Source organism: Tupaia chinensis, unplaced genomic scaffold, assembly GCF_000334495.1.
Source record: "Tupaia chinensis unplaced genomic scaffold, TupChi_1.0 Scaffold145156_1, whole genome shotgun sequence".
In the NCBI taxonomy this organism is placed as follows: domain Eukaryota; kingdom Metazoa; phylum Chordata; class Mammalia; order Scandentia; family Tupaiidae; genus Tupaia; species Tupaia belangeri.
Window position 1 is genome coordinate 277,019 of NW_006205016.1, and position 5,946 is coordinate 282,964.

Below are 5,946 nucleotides of genomic sequence, written 5' to 3' on the forward strand. Positions count from 1 at the left end.
TGCTGGCCCCGGGGGGGCCACGCACTGGCCTGGTGACCATGTGCAGGCCCAGCGGCCACGCGCAGGCCCGGCGGCCACACGCCAGCCCCAAGCACATGAATGTGTGCAGGACTCAGCGCCACCTCCCATTCGCCTGCCCGGCCAGAGAAAGGAAGGACGGTGACCTCAGCTGGTCCGCGCTGCCAGCCCGCATGGGCACCAAGCGCAGGACACACCCAGCGCCGGAGAGGCAGGGGGGGCCAGGTGGCCCAGGCTGCGGAACACGGAGCAGAGGCCCGGCCGCCCTCTTGAACATTAAATATTCACATGCATAACAATGTAGTTTGACCTTTACCTCACATAGTATATAAAAAGTGTGTTAAAAATATAAATGAAACAAAAATTTTAAATCTTAGATGAAAACATAGATATTCATGATCATGGATTAGGCCATATTTACTTATATATGACAGAAGCACAAGTAATAAACAAAATATAATAAATTGTATGTCATAAAAATTAAAACGTTTTGTGTCTCACCAGAAACTGTCAAAGAAGTGAAAATGTAGTTTACAAAATGGGAAAAGTCATTTGTTAATTACATTCTTGTCTGGTACTCATGTCTACAATATGTAATAAGTTATTTTATGTTTTATAATTAAAACCCAATTTAAATATTGGCAACATGTCTGAACATACATTTCACCAAGAAAGACTAAGAAATAGGACCAGCAGATGGTGTAATGATTATGTCACTGGACTCCCTTGTACTAGACTGTGGTTTGAGTCCTGGACCTTGTTACTTGAAACTCACACCAGTGTGTGTGCTTGCATGCCTAAAATCCTGAGATGAGAATGGAGAAGGGACTGTTGGATGACCCTCCCCCTGGGGGGTGGGGTGACTCCTCACTTTCTGTCTCCAGTGAGCACACATGCCTTATAGCAACAATCTCTCTAAAAAGAATTAAAATAAAATGGGCAATACAAAAATGAAATATTCTACATCATAAGTTATTTAGAAAATGCAAATTTGGCACAGCTGCAGTGGTGCAGATTGTAGGGCTCTGTTCCACAATGTTAGAGGCTACATGGGAAGGTTTAGTGTTCATTTCTGAAATCTACGTGGACATGATAGACACACCCACAATTCTGGCTGACTTCAGGGCTGGACAGGAGGATGGCAGCCTGAAGTTGTCAAAGGTGTGCACCCCTCAATCAATGAGATAAAATTTTCAAAAAAGAAAATGTTACTTGACTTACAAAACTACAATTTTGCATGCAGTTGGATGAAGACCAGCAAAAAAGAGAAATGAGTTTTGCCAATGATGTGGAGAAATTGTTACCTTTATCTACACTGCTCTTGGGTATATGAAATACTGCAAATGCCATGGGAACGTTTGGTTCTTCCTCATAATGACAAATGTAGTTACCATATGGCCCTGCAATTCTGCTCCCGAGCATATATGCAACATAATTGAAAACATGCTTAACAAATCTTAAGAAAAAAATATATTTAATAGCATTTCTCATAACTATACTGCAGATAAATCCCAAATGTCCATCAACAGATGAATGAATAAACACGTGAATAAACAAATGTATACTATAAATAAATGAGTGAATAAACACATGTATACTATGAAATATTTAGCAATAAAAACAATTGGAATGCTTAAAAAAACTACAGTTATATCTTGTATTACAGATATATTATCTTTTTTTTTTTTTTGGAGAGGTTTTTGCCATAGGGTGCGTGCGCTCACCAGACAGACAGAGATAGACAGAGAGACAGAAAGCGAGAAATCACCCCCCAGGGGGGATGGCCACGCTGCAATCCCTTCTCCATTCTCCTCTCGGGCTCTTGGGCATGCACGCACATGCACCCAGCATGAGTTTTAAGCCACCGGGTCCAGGACTCGAACCGCGGTCGACTACGTGGGAGTCCAGCGACATAGTCATTATGCTAACTGCTGGTCCCCAGATATATTATCTTAAGCAAAAGTAGTTACTGACAAAAACATATACTTCTGATTGCATTTACATGAAATATCCATGTCCTAGTAGGTAAATATGTTGCAACACAATGAAAATTAGTGATTACTTGGGTTAAGTTGCTTCTTTGACAATATGTGTTGATTTCTAAAGACTGCCTGATATAACAGTGTGGGAGGCTGTGCACCAGCGAGTCTGCTGAGGCCATTTTTCATGAGTCTCTTACTATTGCCACCTTAGGCTCAGAGAGCAAACAGTTACAAAGGCCACAATTGGCTCCCCTTCAAAAAAACCTCACCTTCAACACCACACTCTGATTGGCCACTTCACATAGCAAATCGGTGAGCTTAGAATCCCTCAGATTTGCATATCTGGGTACCTCATGATTGGTCCACAAAGCAACTAATCATAACCTACCTTTTGCTATCCTTCATTCAACCAATCACAGCCCACCAATGTGTATATAAGCACGATCTCTGGCCCATAATCGACAGATGACCAGGAAGACAGACGACCAGGAAAATGACTACGACCAGGAAGACGACGACTGAAGAGTCCGAAGAGCTGAAACACCGCGCAGTCTCCAGACAACCTGGGAGACCCTGAAGAGTTGTAACACTACATCGTCTCCGGACGACCCTGAAGAGCTGTGACACCGCGTCGTCTCTGTGCTGCTCGCAGTAGACGACGCGACCCTTAAGAGCTGTGACACTGCGTCGTCTCCGTGCTGCTCACGGTAGACGACGTGACCCTTAAGAGCTGTGACACTGCGTCGTCTCTGTGCTGTACCATGCTGCCCACAATAAACGGACGACACTGTCGTCTCCATGCTGTAAACACTACGCCACTTGTCCCGGTTCTCACTCCTTCACTCAGGAAACCCGTTTGGGTGTCCCGCCCGGGTCGGGACATAACAATAATGAAAATGTTCTTTAACATTGTGGACCAGCAGGTGGTGTGATGATTAAGGCACTGAACTCCCACATGACTGACAATGGTTGAAGTCCTAGACCTAGCAGCTTGAAAATTACACTGAATGTGTGTGTGTGTGTGTGTGTGTGTGTGTGTGTGTGTGCATGTCCAAAATCCCTAGAGGATAATAGAGGGGAAGGGATTGCAGTATGGTCATCTGCCCTGGGAGGTGATTTCTCATTTTCCCTCTTTGTCTCTGTCTCTCTCTGGCAAGCATGCACCTTATGACAAAAACCTAAAAAATAAATAAATAAATAATTGTATACTTCAATGGACCAATTATATGGTATATTAATTAGATCTCTATTAACCTGCTACAATAAAACATTGCACAATTAACACAAAAAAAAAATTAGTACTTGTATGCAAGAAATTTAGAACTATGCCTACCACATAATAAAGTCTTATTTAAATATAAGATTTTACTATCGGCACATAATGTTTTGGGATTGGAAGAATTACTATTTAGTATGTATTATGTCAATACATTAGTAACATAACCACACTCCATATATAAGTCAATTGCAATCAGGTTTCTAGCATGATTTTTCCTGGAATCTGACAATGTTACTTAAAGTACAAAGAATGAGAATTTTTTAAGTACAAAAGGTTGTCAAAATTCAAAATAATTTTAAAGTATATGCTATTTAAAATGTATTGGTGCATGTGTTAGTTCTCCTATGTTGCCACTTACAGTTTTCCAATATTTATGATGGCATCTTATTTCTGTAGAGACATACATGTTAGTGGTACAGAATAGAGAAGGTAGAAATATTAGGTGATTGGGAAAGTCATGACATGTTTTCTATGTAGATTTACATGGGATTTTGCTCAATTACAGATTGCATTATACATCCAACTGACTGCTGTTGCTGATAAAAATGTGTATCCATATAGGAATAAAATATGGTTTCTTTATTTTATATCCTTTTTTTATTTTTAAATTTACATTTAATCACTGTACATTTGTACAGTGTATAAAATGGTTGTTTCCAGTACAAACACAATGCATATTTGTCAAGTCATAAATATTGCCGTGTTCATTATCAACAAGCACATTTTCACTTTTCTTTCTGTTAAATTTTTTTCTTGATCCCCCTCATTCCTACCCCATTAGTTACCCCTATTATATTACTCTTTTTCCCTTCATTTTTTCTTAGCTTTTTGCCATAGGGTGTTTATGTTCTCTGGGAAGAGAGAGAGATAGAGAGAGAAAGAAAGAAATCACACCCCATGGGGGCTGCAATCCATTCTCCATTCTCCTTGTGGTATTTTGGGCATACATGCACACACACACACAGGACATGATTTTCAAACTGCCAGGTCTGGAACTCAAACCATGGTCTGCCTATAGGAGTCCAGTGCCTTAGTCACCATGCCATTTGCAGGCTCTGCCCTCCCTGCAATGATACCCTCTAGTATTTCAGATTATGCCATAGAATGCAGACATTCAGTATATATTGAGCGAGGTCATACAATATCTGTGTTTTTTAGTCTGGTTTGCTTTGCTTAGGATAATTTTTTTTTTACACAAAACAAGAAATTTTATTATCTCCAATGTTGGTGCATAACAAATAACAAGCTTAACTCGAGGAGGGAGGAGAGGGGAGAAAACTTCAGATACTGAGGTAAATTCCTAGGCAGGCTTAAAACCTTTAAATTCTAACAGCATCATTATTCACAAGTCTTTTTAGATATACAGATTTTCCCCTTACTTGACAATTCTAACAGTTTTCACATTATGTGGCTCAACTAGTCTTTCACCTCTCAAGTTAAATGAAAAAGCAACCAAAACAAAATTTCTCTAGTATGAAAAGTTGTTAAAAAGTTTTCTTTGTATGTTCTTATATATTTTAAGTCTAAATCTGAAATGTTTCAAGTCATTTTTTATAATGGTTATAACAATAGATTTTCTAAATCACAGAACACACACAGTAGCTTTATAAATTATCAGGATACGTGTACAAATGCCACACTTTTGGAAACATATTTTAAGATATAGCAGCACATGTGATACATATTTCTTTTAGAGCTTCTCATCCTTTGGGATAATGAAGAATACTCAATTATCTTATACTAAAAATTTAGTCTTTGATAACGATGACTTAAATAAATCACAAAGTATAATTTTCTGTTTTCTCAACAGGTTTGCATCCAAATAACTCAAAGATATCTTGTGTCTTTCTTGAATATTTTGTTCTCATTATAAAGTTAGTATCATGGGCTTTTGTACTGGCCATTTTGTGTTGGTCATGATTTAGTCTTGCAAAGTCTTCTTTACATAAAACACATACAAAAGGTATTTTCCCCAATACAAGGAAAATAATCTGGATCAAAAAATAATCAGCGCCATAGGTGTTTTAGTACATTCTTGAAAACAAATTTCAATAGTCTTAAAATCCTTTATTTCTTTAATGATTCTCTTCCTTTTTCACAACTGTGCAGTCACTGTTCTGTTGTCTTCTATTCTGAAAAACAAAAACTTTATTTTTGAGAGGTTTTTGCTATAGGGCGTGTGCGCTTGCCAGACAGACAGACAGAGACATAGAGACAGAAAGTGAGAAATCACCTCCACAGGCGGGATGGCCACGCCACAATTCTTTCTCCTCCATTCTCCTCTCGGGCACTTGGGCACGCTTGCACACGTGCCTGGCGTGAGTTTAAGCCACCAGGTCTGGGACTCAAACCATGGTTGCCTACATGGGAGTCCAGCAACATAGCCATTTCACCAACTGTTGGTCCCAATAAAAACGTTTTTAATCAAGTTTTTTGTATTGTCATAGAACCATTTGGAATGAACTCCAAGACAGTGAAATGTTCAGTCTGTCCTCAAGTATTCCTCCTCTTTAACAGCACTTAAATGACTCTTTATCAATAATCTCATCTCAGCCGAGTTCCTCAGATGATTGACAACCTTAAGTAAAAAGAGCTCTTCCAGAAAAGCCAACTAACTGATCAAATGGGGTCTTTTCGAGACTGAGGGGGTACTTGGGGGCGAGATAG

The 5,946-nt window shown here is 39.3% G+C and overlaps 1 pseudogene; it reads left to right on the forward strand.

The window, feature by feature from the left end:
• LOC102483785 (translationally-controlled tumor protein pseudogene) overlaps positions 1-5,946 on the forward strand; it is a 214,533-nt pseudogene that overhangs the window by 109,400 nt on the left and 99,187 nt on the right.